The following is a 15,407-nucleotide window of genomic DNA, read 5'->3' on the forward strand; positions in this document are numbered from 1 at the left end:
TTTCAAATGTGTCTGATGTTCCTAAGTCCCACTGAAAGTCAGCAGGTTTGTGAAGCCATTAGGATATGACCGTGCTGCTGTCTCTATGACTGTGGTACAGTAACAGCCTAAACTAGTGGTCGTGCTGGTACAGTGGTAGCCCAGCTGCAGTAGCAGTCCTACCCGTCTCCTGACAGTGCCACAAGCAGACCACTACACAATGCAGCAGCTTTCTAAATCTGAGCCTCTTAGCTCAGCTCCTGATACTTCCAAAGTCCTCTCCCAACAGATCTTGAATGAGTTATTTCATTTTTTTCCACATTCTGCTTCCCACACAGTAAACAGGAAATAATACTCCTTTCTTTCTTCTACACTTTATTTATCTTTTCCGGATCATAAGCTTTCAGAGATTTTCAGCTAGCAAGCTAGGTTGTCCAATACCAAGGACCAGACAGACTTAATCTTGGCTATGCTATTTGGCCCTAAAGTTCATACCACTGACAAGTAGCACAGAAACTCCTTATAAAAAAACCTACATGTCTGTTCTTAGAAGTAATGCTGCCATCACAAGCAACTGGCATTCAAAAAAAGCAGCAAGAAAGCTTTTCTCTCTCATTCACTAAGCCGAGTTCTCCATTTCAAGACCTCTTCATCATGGCAATGGAACAATGAAAAGTGAGATGAAACTGCAGCTTTGTAAAGCTATTTTGGTTCTTCTTCTTTCTCAAAAAACCTATACGACATCTTTCTGACAACTTAAAGAATAACAGCTGTAATAGTGCCAAAGAAAGAAAGACAGAAAAAAAGGATGAGGAGAAGTTGGCATCAGAGGAACACAGCATACCCCCCAACTCATAAAAGTTTGGGTTTTTTTTCCTTCCCTATATTAAGGCAAAAAAAAGTCCTGGCAAGTAGGCTGAGTTTGTATTAAAGGAAATTGCTCATCATAGTACAAAGAATATTTGAAACCAAATTGCAGAGTATTTGCATAATAGTTCTCTCTCTTTCTTTCCCCCTCTTTTTTTGTTAAAATGAAAAGATGAACAAGACACTAATTGTAGGGTTTTTCCCCCCCCCCCCCCAGTAAGAAAAGAGCAGATGGCCTCCATTGGGGGGAGTATCTCATTCCTTTTTCTTCCTAAATATATGTGAATAAATAAAATAAATAAATGAATAAATAGGGGCTATTTGTTGGGATGACTGGAGGAGGAGTTCTGAGGAAGATTCCAATGTAACAAATTAGAAAAGGGGTCTTAATTTAAGTAGCTTTGCTCACATTCAGATTAATACAGTTCTCGCTCACTCAACTCATATGTATGGCATCTCTGTGAAACAATTTTAGCCTTTCTTCTGCTGTGACTAGAAAATGTCACTGAAGGCCACCTGAATAAATACCTGTTGACAGGTGCATTATCCAGTTTCAGAGCGTGAAATTAGTCTGCCTCATTTTTTCTTTTTACCCCGTTCATTTTTCTCCTGCAGATGCATAAGGGGATAGTACTTGTTGCCCTCTCCCTCTCTGAGTAAAGGTAAGAGTTTCTGTAGGAAGTTGGAGCAGGAGTACTTTTCTTTATAATGAGGACTGATTAGAACACAGACAATATATTCTTTTTGCTCACCAAGGGACCAGATGGAAAGCTTTGAAGCATGTGCTCCATTAGTCTCCAGCTACTTGCCATTTACAAGTCTATCTGAGTCCAAAGGAAAGATACTTCTGTACAATAATAAAAGCAAGCAGTGCCCCTTGTCTCATTCTGATGTTATGGGAAAGCACGTATTCTTCCAACAGTTTTGGGCAACGGTTCCAGAAAAAAAAATAAAAATGTTGTTAATAAAATATTATGGACTGCTCTGTAATGAATTGAGACACACAACAGAGAGCAGGGAAACCTTCATTAGAGATCTAAGTCACTAATGGATACTAATTTAGCATGAATCCTGGCTTCACATAGTTATTCTCATTAGTACAAGTATTGTTATTTTTATTGAATTCGCATCTACAGGAGAACTAAATTCAGGGTTATGTCTATCTGGCACAGCACAAACACAAAGTAAAAGAGATTGCAATTGTTCTGCTAGAGCCTAATTAGACAAAACAGACAAACAACAACAACAGAAACATTATGACTTAGTAGCAGTTTAAAAATCTGTTCAGCAAATAAGGAACACGAGTCCCCATTTTAAAATCTCTTTGGACATGAAAGACCCTAGAGCTACAATCTCCATGGCACTTAAGCAGTCTGCAGCCTGGTTCCCAATTAAATTTTCTGAAACATTTAATCAGGTAAGGCACCTATACTCACAGACTTGGCTGTCTGACACTGGGATCTTTCAAAACCAACCTCTGCAATTTCCCTTATCTTTTGGTAGCCTTATGTCTGCAGATCTTGTCTCTATACTCAATTCGCACAATTACATGAATGATTCTAAAATTGTGCCAATTCTAATTTAATGGAGAGAAAACCGAGGTACAGAAAAGCACAACCTACTATCCACCGTCACATACGAAGTCTAGAGCATAAGTGGGAACTGAGCCCCAAAACGCTTTATCTTTTTCTCCTGAAAAAAATTCTTTGAAGGTTGAAATAAAAAAGGGGAGGGGAGAGAAATTATTAAGATACAATACTTTATCTTTCCCCCAGGAGTCAAGAGTCTTTGTAGTATCATGTGCTCACAGTAGTACTTGAAAAATGACAGGAGTGGTGACAGTTTTGAAAGGCTCCTGTTGGACATCAGACACCCCCTCCTTCATCTATCTGCAGGAGTGAGAAGTCTTACCACAAGAGTAGCTCCCCAGCCAAACCAAATCTTTTCCCTGAGTTTGTTTATGCTACTGTCACTGCTCAGGTATTAATTACCACAGCAGTGCGTGGCAGCCATACACAGGACAGCTATAAACCAGCCAGCTTAGACACAGGTAGCAGTTGTGGAGCTCAGCTTGCCCTTACCTCTAAGATGTATTTTGCAGTCTATGGCGAGCCCTGACCAGCTGAGGCTAGGGTACTACAAGATCTCAAACAAGTTACTTAAAACCATGGCTGCATACGTATATTCTATTCACAGCAGTGCTTACAATGTTAACATATCCAAGGGGAAGGCTGGTAAAGAAAGACCTTGATGCAGGAGGCAGCTAATCCTGCAGGTAGCTTGGCAGGGCCATTGTTGTGTCCCCCCAGCCTTGTCACAGACCGAATAGCAAGTGACTTTAATTGAGCCTTCCATGTTCAACTCAGTATTGCACTTCTCAGATACGCTGTTTTGTATAAAGAAATCACGGCATGGTGATCATTCCTCTCTTCTGCCCCTTTTCAATGTGGTTGAATTATCGCCACATTAAGCTCAACTCCTGTGACTTATACACACAAGCCTACATTAAGCAATTATATTCAACAATGATATAAATGTTATTTCAATGCTTCACACTGATCTGTCCCGTGCATTTAGTAACACAACAGCATACCCAAGAAGAAGGGCGAATTTGTAGGTCCCAGGTGAGCCATCACCAGACCTACAAGTCTGGTTTCTGTCAGCATAGCCATGTCAATAGGGGTCTGAGGAGGTGCAATTGCCGATACACAGTGAGAGGCCAGAAGCAGCCTTCAGAGTACCTGCTGTTAGACTGCCAAAACATGCTTTGACAGATAGACCTTATTTAAGTCACGAGACCTGGCCGCCACTGTACTGATAGAACACATAGTTCCAGTTCCATCCAGGCTAAAAGCACTTCTCAACACAGATGATGAAGGGAACTAGCCACTCACTTCTCACAGGTCACTTAAGTCACCTTCATTCTTTAGATGGCTTTGAAAATCCCACCTAAAACTGTTTCCTGATCTATCCATACTCTGCAGATGTTTGAAATGTCTTTAATTTGACTGTTGTTTCTCAAGAGTAACTCAAAATCCAACTAAAGCAGGATTTTCATTTCAGCCTTCCAGGATGAGGAAAAAAAACCAATTCTCAAGACTGTGATAAGAAAAGGTGCTCTGAGTAACACCTACAGCACATCTTATAAGATGGTATTTAACTTCCCCCTTTCCTACTTTGATGTGTTATTGCTAACAATTACAACTGACAACTGGACATAAGTATTAGCCAGCATGATGGTCCCTGAAGAGCATCCTTTGATACTGGTTTTGTTTCTCTGACCATTTAGTTTGTAAACCAGCAGGCTCGGCAAGGTGCATGAGCCACGAGCAGTAAAATAATGCCATACTTATGTCCATGTTGAAAATTTATTCTCCACCCAGAGTGGTCCAGGACACAACTCTTTTCCAGCACATGTCCTCGTTAATTAGTGCACCAGTTCAGTACATGGTCAAGCATCCCTGGCCAGACTGTTCCTGAGATGCTAGAGATGGCATACAGACAACTCCTGAGACCCTTGGGGTCCTGGAACCAGGCAGAGCTGATGGTGAGCCATCACCCTGTCGAGTCCAAAACCATGCTCCAAGGGAAATCTGAACATCAGAATTGGTCAAGAGACCTTCCCTCAGCTACTTACGGAGGCTCTGAAACATGTAAACAGGTTGTGTCATTAAGAGTTCTGTACCATGTGGCAGATCCCACACTTTCTAATGCAGTGCTTGATAACCTCATCTTCTTGCTGCTGAAGACTTCACCTAACAAGAATTAGCATTTGAAGCAATATTGGTTATCTCCTTATATCAGATTTAAGCATCTGGCAGAGGGCAAAAATTACTCCTTTTGAAGGCTTGTTCTTTAACACATGATCTTTCTGAGCATCAATGCCCATACCACACAGAGCACTGGGAGAAGCTCACTTACAGGGAGCCAATGTCCCCTTCCCCCTCCACATCCCTCAGAGCCAGTGCAGGAGAAACATGCTCCCTGTTACAGAGAAGCATCGCAGATCTGCTGCCCCAATTCAGCAAGCCCAGGGTAAATTTCACTGCTCCAGTTAAGCCAGATGAATATATGCACCTGATAAAAAGTTCAGTAAGCAGGAACAAAGTCTTAAAAAAATCTTTGGTTTCCTAACCTTCTGCTTCTAACTGTTCTCACCATAAAATGCCCTCAAACAAAACAAGCCAGAAAAGAACAATTCACCTGTTTTTCCTAATCACTGTCGAGTAAATAAACGTACTTAAAGGCTGAGTTCATACTGCGCTGTGCATTTTTCTGAAAGCACAAGCTGTGCTGTGGTAACAGGAGAGATACTACAGTGAATACACTGCTTTTTACATTAATTTTACAATGCTTCTAATGGCTAGGGCAAACACCTGTCTGGAATGCACGTCTGACCTGCTTCAGGGCAGATTCAATTACAGTCCAACATATTTTCAATGCCTTTTCTTTGTCTGCTAGGTCTTACAAATTTTTTAGGTTATAGCCAACTTAGCCTATGCAGTCTGCACAATTACTTAAGCTGAAAGATAGCACAAAATATATCCAACAACATATATGCCCACATTTATTGCATGATAATGATACCCATTGTTCTATTTCCCCTCTACTTCCTATGCAAGATGCTGCTTTCAAATTGCTTTACAGCATTGCTATACTTTCAACCCTAGGGCTGCAATTTGTCACCACTGGGGCAGATACCCTCTGGAAAGCTTCCATTGAAATGTCTCAGCCGTTTCTGAAAATGAAATGAGAGATGCAGCTATAGGGACCAACAAAGGATATCAGAGTCCCACAGCGAGACAGTAGCAAACAGAGGGATGACAGTAACTGCATAAACTGCCACAGCTGTTTTTCCAAGAACCGCTTTATAGTCATTAGGAGCAGACACATTTAACAGGGCACTTTCAGGCAAAAGTCTTTCTTGGGACTTGGCAACAGCCTCTCTAACCAATTTTACTGCTGTGTATAATACAGTGAACAACACCTGAATGCTGCAAGGGCAGACTCAACCCTGAGGTTACTACTGCAGGACTGAGCTATGTGCTTTAACTTGGCTCATGTAAGTATGGCAGCATGTCCTGTGACAAAACAGGTTTCTGTCACTGTACCCTCCTGAGAGATGGTGACAACACCTAGGTTGTGTACAACAAATTCTCTCAGCATCCACAGGAGAAGCAGGACTCAGGAGCAAATGAATTTATCGTTTTTAATGTATTTAATGTATTTATTGTTTTTAATGTATTTAAAAATAGAAAATCTTTCTATACATCCACATCCATACTTCAAGCATAAAGCAAGATGAATACTTACAGTAGGTACAGGTTCATCAATGGTTGTTGCACAGAAGTGTAACAGTGCACATTCAGGTGCAAATCTACTATGGACACTCACACAGTCGCTTTTTCTTTGGGGAAATGCTGACTTTGTCTGGCACAGCAACAGTTATTTGTTGCTAAATCAAGGCCCTGTTATTAAGGAAGTCTAACTGGCTAACTAACACCGTCTCCTTGAAGCTCCCCCCATGCTTGTTTTGCTTTAGGAAGTCACTTTAAGGAAGCTATACGTGACCAAACAGAGAAGATAATAGTATGAGTCTTATTAACATGTGTTTCCTCAGAGCCAGGAAAAACTCTTATGATTAAAGAGACTACAGGCTTTCAATGGATGGTTTTGGACTTTTATCTCCTTTGGACATAAGAGATATGAGCTTTTTTTAGTTCAGTTTCCAATGAAGAGCTTGACCAGAGGTCCGCTGGGTAGTAAGTGAAGTCACTGCATACTTAGACTGGAGTACAAGTGTGCTGCACCATTAAATGGTGAGATTACTTTATTCTTTCAGAAAGTTCTGGAAATCCAGCTGCCAGGTGTGCCACTACACCCAAAACTTCCTAGGATAAAAATGAAGAATGAAAAAGAAAAGAAAATAAAATTCCACAGCAGGGACCACACACTGTGGTCTATCATGCACAAATGTGATGGAACAGCATCAGGCAAGTACCGCTCACTTGGCTCAGACCGAGGTCGGGAGAAGCTCACTTATAGGTAGCCAATGTCCCCTTCCAGTGCTCCACATCCCTCAGAGCCAGTTGGGAGAAGCTGGCTCCAGGTCAGTGTCCCACCATGCATCCAGGCTGCAGCTGGGTGATGAGCAAGGCACGGCACACCACCGGAGCCAACGGGTGCCCAGCCTTTTCTGGAGGTGGTATGTGTCTTTCAGTGTGCTGCATTTCTCAGAGCAGGCCCACCCTCTGAGACTCCTTTGCTTGTCACAGCACTTGCCCACAGCAGAGAGGGTACGTAGTTTTACTGACTCAGCACTGCAGAGGCACAGCCTGTACTGTTGACACTGAATTCAAACGCATGCGATTGCCCCATGTGATTCAAATGCACGGGAGAGATGCTCCACTTTCTTCCAAATGCTTACTTGAAACTAGCACAATTCACGGATTTGAAAACTCTCCCTCTCAAAGGTGACACAAACTGCTGGGTCAAATAGTGCCCACCTTGGAGAAGCAGTAGGCCCTATTCATGCAGGAATACATACTTTCATGCACTTATAGAAGCAAATCTGGCTCACTACATATTTTGAAGCAACATAAAAAAAATTTAAAAAAAAAAAAAAAGGCAGTACTCTGATCCCTGTCCTGCCAACACCACAAACAGTGAGAGCATGGGCAACCATTCTGACTCCAATAGGGCTCAAGTGCTTAGAGTTAAGCACATGCTTAAATGTTCAAAAGTGTAGGAGATACATTCTGTAGAACCCACACACCATATGCTTCTTTCTTCTCCCTGCTGACTTTGTACCAATTAAGTCTCCTAATTAATCAGAGCCCATGTTAGACAGCTGAGGAGGAATCTCAAGTCTAAAGGAACAGACCTCTAGTGCGCAACAAATCAAGTGAAGATTTTCTTTCAAACATCCAGTCAGGGAACAACTCCCACCAGCCTTTCTGTGAACCTTGTCTGAAAACATTGACTCTGGTGACTAGAAAGAAAAATCCAGACCAGTTTCTGTTCACTTTTATGCATAAATGGCCAAGAGTTCAGGACCTCAGCAACCAGAAATGTTTCCATTGAAAGCTGTCAAGAGAAGTAACAGTGGGTTTCAGACTGGCCACCCCCCCTTGCAGATTGGGCGTAAGAGGTTTAACAGCGGGCACACCTCTTTGTAAAAATATCGTATCATTCTGACAAATGTTTTACTTACAGTTTGTGACATGCAACATTATTTCAGAATAGTCTGTCAAAAGTGATTTGTTTCTTACTATTTTGATGCAACTAGCAAAAATGTTTGAAGTTTTAAACAGTCTAAAAAAGGAATCACTTCAGTATTATTCAAACAGGAGGGTAAACAGACCTTACCACTGACCAACTTATAAACATTTTCAGCCTTAGCAGCAGATTCCTTTCAGGAGGAGGGAGTTATTGCTTTGATTTTTGATTTAAGAGGAATGATGGCAAGGTCTCAAGAATGAGCGACAGATTAAAAAGAAAATCTATCAAGTTCTCTCTCCTTTCTGAAAAGTCTCAGGGCATTGCTTTGAAATTTTCTGTTATCACTGAAAAGCTTGACTTTATAATCACACACTCAAAGCTCATTCCTCCTTCAGGATAAATTTAAAGGGACAGCATCAGATTGAAACCTAATTTCATCAAGTGTACTATCAACATTAAGAGTTGTTTTAATCAAAGATACATTTTGCCCACAATCCAGGTATTTCATCTCGCACAACTGAGAATTCAAAATAGACTCATCTCCATGTTTCCCTCATCTGTATTCAGTTGCATAAGAGCATCACACTCAGGACTCAAGTACTGCAAAGGGATGATGATATTTAAAGAAAAAAGGTTTCATTGGACTGTTTGGTTCACTGTTAGATTTTTTTTTTTTTGACCAAGCTGGCATCAGTGAACAACAGTCATCAAAAGCTGCCACACATTTCTTGTGTTACAGTGCTTTCTTCTGTTACTCTGCTTGCTATTTTCTCCTAAGTTTCTACAGCTTCTCCTCCACCCCTATCTTCTCTACTTTCTTTGTTCTTTATTTTACTATCCTGTTGACCTACTCTTCTTCCAAAGATAAAATTAAAAACCTCTTAAAAAAAAAATGCTTGAAAGAAAATCACTGCCACCACCACAATTCATACACCTCCTGCCTGCTGTGCACTGCATCACCTTTCCCAAGTGCTGCAAGGCCGGGCTCTGCCCTGGGCTTCACCTGCCATGGCAAAACCTTGATGCTGGCTGCATCGTCCTGCATCCAGCGATGCAGCCCCTACCCCTGCTGCTGAGCAGATATGGCCCAGCCTTAGGACACTCCTAGAATAGTGAATCCTGGGAGCACTGGGTGTGTGTGGCAGGGCTGGGGTAGCAGGGTGCTGTGGGGGGGCCCCTGGGGGAGAGGCTGGGGCTGCCCCGGCCTGACACTGCTGACTCCAGCCAGCCCACGCTGCCGCAGGCGGGGAGAGCTGAGCGGAGTGGGGCCAGGGAGAGTGGGAGGAAAAGTGGGGTTTTTCCACAAACATTTTAACATGTTTGGGTTTTGGGTTTTTGTTGTTGTTTGCTAATATTGAATCAGCTATTAAATATTTATGTTAATTGACAATAAATTAAGTTAAATTCCCCAAGTCAAGTCTGGTTTGCACACGACAGTAATTGGTGAGCGATTTCCCTATCCTTATCTTGACCCGGGAGTTTCTCTCCTGTTCCTCCCATTTTCTCTCCAGTCCTGCTGGGTGTGGAGGGGTGAGCGAGTGGCTGTGAGGGGACTTGGCTGCGATCTGGGATGGCTCCTCCACCCCCTTCCATGGCCATCCGTGGGATGCTGCCCACCCAGCTCAGTAACTCGGCTCTGAAAACTGGCCAGAATTTAGGAAGTCAATGCAAAAGAGAGCAAAGGTAGCTCACGTCCCTGGCCTGCCTTATAGATTAATGTTTTGAGGAGGTGTGGTGTGGTGTGTTTGTTCTTAAAGACTGGCAGCTTGTCTTATACTCTAATCATAACATTTCATATCCCTCCCTAAACTTTCACAAGATTTGAGCATGTCCTGCTGTCAGGGTAATACACACACACACACACGTAACAATATAATAATGAATTTTTTTTATGTTGATAAAATCTTGACCTCTGCAATAATGCCCATCATCAAATACTATGTCTGATCTTCAATGCGTGGCTGTATTCAGGTCCAGACTTCTGTCAGGGCGAGCCAAACAATTCGAAGAACAAATCTGCATGAATGAGTGGCCAACTGTCTGTTACTAATACAAAACCCTCGGTCAAATCAGTCAACACAACTGTACTTACTAGTTTCTATTTGTGGCTGGGTTGACACTCTCGTCAAGACAAGATCTCACTGAGGCATAGAAGCCAAGAACGTAAAGTTATGAGCAAACACCACTTAAACTTGGAGTACTGCAGGAGGGAATGACTATTTTATAAGTAATCTGTAATTTGAGAGTGGTATAAGTAGAGAAAAAACAATAATATATGTTACACTTTCATCCTCTTTTGTGAATTGCCATAATCCCAAGAACTATGCTAGTATGATGGCACGGTATCACAGATCTGGAATTTCCAAAGGACTGTTCAACCAAACAAAAGGACTCTACAAGGCAAAACACAAACCTCTTTTCCTAGCATTTCTTACAGTGAACTGCAACAAGGCTGACTGGGGTAAATGTGCTTTTCAACAGCCAGTCGTACCTCGCAGCTGTCTAGGAAAGAAAGTGAAAAAGGCTCTTCTAGTGACACTGTCAGGGAAACTTCAGGCAAAAGAAGCACATTAAGAAAACCTGGAACCCCAAGGCACTACCATTGTGCCAAAGTTAGTGCTAGAGACATATGCACAGCAGCTCTGTGGATGTGCCATACAAAGAGCAAGTTTGCTTTCAGATCTGAAGCACAGCCAATTTGCACCCTGATTATAAAGCGGTAACTCCGTCCACGCTGCAGAGAGTTTTGACAGCTAGCACCTATTTTGCATCTTACTGTGAGGCTCAGTAGTCAAGGGGTTGACATTAATAAAAAAAGCAGTAAAAGGTATCCGTAGCTGTTATACCATCAGCCTTTCTAACTAACACAATTACCTATTTGGGACGACTTTTATAAAGTAGAGCGGAGTTACATATAATTAGTCCATCGTATCTATTCCTTGTTGCATGCATTTACATTTTCATTTTTAAAAACCTACACCACCATGGTATGACATCTTACTGGTATCAAAGAACACGCTGTGCCTCCGAGAGGCGCACCGTGAAGCTCAAAGCAACACCTAGTTGCCAGTTCTTTGGTCATCCTCAGTAGACTTCTGTGCCAGTGACAGGCCAAAGCCACAGCAAGCTGTTGCACATCACTGGAGACCTTATAGGAGTGTTCACTGAGAGGAGGTTTTGGAAGTAAATAAAGATGGCATGTTTGGATAGTCCTGTGACTACGTAGAAAAGGAGAAAACGGGTATCAGTCAGCAGCTATGGGCAGGCCAATATGAGCTTGAAATAGTCCTGGAATTTTGTCTCATTTATACAAGCAGGGGAGCGAGACAGACATCTCTGTACATTAAAGCATCTTTCAGGACTGAGCTACATAAGGATATTACATGACAAGAAAAGGCTCTCTTTGTGAGACACTTCTTATGTTCACATGGAGCACTGAGTGCCACTCACTTTTTCAGCACCAGCTCAGCTGCAGAACAGAGGGCTGATTCTGCAAGCTTTAGTTGAGCTAGAGACATTTATATGGTGACACAATGTAGTTTAAGACACTTTCTGGAGCTCTAGGACACCTTGAGAGCTTGCCAAGCTGCCACATAAACATCAACATTGCTAACATTTGGTAGTCGAGAGTTTCACTCAGATCTACGTTCTGATCTGAATGACAACACTGTCAAGCACCTAAATTGTGCTCTCACCTGATAGATTAGTCAAGAGGGACCAGAAGCATCTTCCCACTCTTCTTAAAATCAGATAGGACACAGCATTCAGATCCTCAGAAAAGGCCTAGCACTGGAAAATGTTTCCCATTCTTTACCCAGCTAAAGAAAAAATTCCCCAGTCCTCCCTGCTGTCCACAACTTAACCACTCAGAAAAAATGTTTAATATTCCAATTTGGATTTGACAACATTCCTGTCTAGTAAATGTAGTCTGACTTTTGAAACAACCAACGACTTCAAAACAGAAATCTACCACAGTCCATTCACAAAATGAAAAAACAAGTATTTCAATCACTAACATATTTCTAAAACATCTTCCAGTTGAGGAATTCACTGGAATTTATCTCCCACTGAAAAGCTTCAGCAGAAACTCTTCCTTTAGTTCCAGCAAGTTAATATATTGTACCAAGAAATCTTTTTTCATTATTTTGCCAAGAAAACATTTCACCGAGGAAACTATCCTTCCCCATTTCTTTCCAAACCTCCTCCAAACACTTTCATTACTAAAATAACTTCTCAGAAGACTTGTATTTTTAGCAGATGACTCTAGCCACCGACCTAAACCAACAATACTTCCTTTTAAAAAACCCAATTTGCTTGGCTTCAGAAAACATACAAAGAGATAGATTCTGCTTTTACAGGCATATACAAATCATCCCACTGAACTCCACCGAAGGGCACTGCCTAGCCAGTAAAAGTAGCCTCAACACTAGAGAACGTTTCCAAATGGATTCAACTTGGGGGCTGCCTATCCACTGACATTACCTCCACTCAGTAAATCGACGCCTGGGGAACTGACTGTAGCTAGTCCCTGTTCCACGTGCCCCTACCTTATTGAGGTCTTAATTTCCATCGGGTAAACTGTTATTTGACTGTACCTCAGCCATTTCCTACCTTTGCATCGATATTGCACAGGATTTACCCATGCAAGTCGATCAATGAATGCCTTTGAAGCTAGTATTGAGCAAATGCAACACTGCTGCAGTTTGTCAACATAGCTCAAAAATCTACATAACTGTATTTTCTTAAACATTTTTATATCATTTCTCATGTAAAGCATTAAGATAACAGACCCTGGTCTATCCAAAGCCTATTTAATTGTATTTCCTATAACGCATATGCCTATGCAATTAAAAACCTGACATTCTATATAAAGCAGAAACCTTCAGGATACAATTGCAATCCCCTTATAAGTAACTCAGAGGTAAGAATACCTATTCCTTCTCTTCTGTTGCTAATACACAATCTGCCTTACATCAAGCGTCATCCAGCTTTTTTTAAAATACCTGACTTGGGGGCAAAACCTGACTGATAAGAGATGTTAGATAAAACAGCTTTGTTTGAAAACAAACCTCATATAGTATCTACTTTTCTAAGTAAACATTCCAATCCAATTTAAAACCAGAACATAATTAAAAATAAAAAAAAGAAAAAAAATAATTTGCTTAGAGGTTATGAGATCTGTGTTACAATTAACAGAGTCCCATCTATAAATGGGTATAATAATAATAATAATAATCATTCCTCTACCCTTTATCTGCCGTGTCTATCTTGACTGAAAGCCTTTCAGGGCAGGGACAAGCTCACCATGTTTTCACAGCATGAAGGTTTTTTAATCTTAATAGGTCCAAGAGATGCCATATATTACAATGAGAAGCAACACCAAAGTTAATATGGAAAACATCGCTCTGCAAAATCTTGTTTATTTTCAAAACTACAGTTTCAGTACTGAAGGACCAAGCATTTCAAACCAGCAATTACTGCTCCATGGACTGTCAGCCACATTGTGACCTCAGCTTTATCTCTGTTTATCCTAGTTATTGCACTGAAGTCTAAAAGTTATTGGCAAAATATTACAAAGACTATCAGCAAGCCAGTCATGTACCAGATTTCCCTGTCTTATTTCTTCCATTACAACTATGTGATAAGCAACGATAGGGACAGTTGACTATCACTTGTAAATAATATGTAGAATATTAATAGGAACAGATGGTAATTATATCATTTTTATAAGTCTGTGACAGTTGCTGATGTATCAGAGGTGTCTGGATCAGCACTGAGACATGGGATACACTTAATTTTTGAAGGGTTATCTGCAACAAAACACTAAGGGAGAAGTATTCCAAACTACAGTTTCTTAGAAGACTTTAAGATAAAATATATTTTGACAGTGATAGTTCAAGTTCAGCTCCTATAAGCCTGTGCTTCTGTACCCTTAAATTTCTATTAAAAATGGACACAGTGTGAGTATTTGTATGTATAAAATGGTCTTGGATTTTTTTCCTCAGTATAACACAAAAAACCTTGTTCTCCCCTAACTTTAAGTTGGCTTGGCACTTTGGCAGTATAAAAACAAGTATGACAAACATAATGCATTGATCCTCCAGGGCCCTTTGCCCTTGCTCACTTTCTGCATTGTTGCTGATCTGTGAGTTGCAACATGTGCCGGAGCTCACACACAACCCCATCAGGCTGCTTTCATGAAAAAATCTGATATGTAATAGCCTACCCATCTGGCACTGGACTAAATCACAGACAAGTGTACTTCAAAAATGTTTAGCCAGCATATATATACAGTTTTACAGCCAGCTCCTCTGACTTAAATATCAAGACATTTCTTCTTCAGCCTTTCCCTCAAACCTCATTAGATTCACTGTTAACCTCGAACTAGTGATGGCTTGTTTGGGATGCATTACAGTTAGGTCTATGGAAACAGTACCTCTTTTTTTATTAACAGAGGTCCCATAAAAACCTGCATTTTTTATCAGTGTGGCCACATTCTGGCATATGCATTGCCCTTTAGGAATTTAAACATTAACGTGTGCCTATTTTAGATTGCTAATGTGAGCTGGCAGCACAAAGATAAAATGCAAAGCAATAGGAAGTTTCTTAAGTACAGGCTTTCATTTTCTTTCAGCACTAGTTGCCCAGTTCTTGGTGCCAAACTCTGCTTTAAAACTGGGTATCTTTGTCAACTTCTCATAACATATCAAGCATTATTCAACAATCTTATCACCCATTTTACCATGTTTCATCAGTTTTATTTCTGTACTTTGCATCTGAATGTCAGGAGGACTCTGCAAAGAATGCCAGTGTTCCCAGCCATTTTGCTGAAGTTTAAGGAAGGCTGTTTCTCCTGTGTGCAATTACACATCTATTAGCTATAACCACTCTGGCAAGATCTGTTCCTACACAGATAACATCTTCCCCTCTGCTTTAAATCACACCATCCATCGGTTGTGCAGATGAAAAGACTAGCACCTGCAGGCACTATCACATTGGGAGGCGTGTCACCAAAATTCATGGCCTTACAGTATCCAGCAGAAATTTTTACTCAATGCATAAGATTGCTCTCCTAAAAGTCCACATCCAGATAAAAAAGCACGTAAGTTCTGGGAAAATATGAAGCTGGAGGAGAGCATTCTGGCTCAGGTCCAGATGTAACATATAGTAAAGGTTGGCAACATACAGTGTGGTGCCAAGAACTAGAGATCCACGGTGCTGTAAGCAACAGAAAACTCATGGAAATATAAATCCCAAGCACTTCTGATTAAGTCTCCTAATTAAACTGTTGTGCATCACTTTTGATACTCATAGCACCACTTCTCTGCCTTTTTTTTTTT

At 41.1% G+C, this 15,407-nt stretch overlaps 1 protein-coding gene across 9 annotated transcripts in view; it reads right to left on the reverse strand.

The window, feature by feature from the left end:
• Window positions 1-15,407, reverse strand: part of ERBB4 (erb-b2 receptor tyrosine kinase 4) — a 644,720-nt gene that overhangs the window by 107,357 nt on the left and 521,956 nt on the right. The window lies entirely within an intron of this gene.

Source organism: Strix aluco, chromosome 6 (assembly GCF_031877795.1).
Source record: "Strix aluco isolate bStrAlu1 chromosome 6, bStrAlu1.hap1, whole genome shotgun sequence".
Classification (NCBI taxonomy): domain Eukaryota; kingdom Metazoa; phylum Chordata; class Aves; order Strigiformes; family Strigidae; genus Strix; species Strix aluco.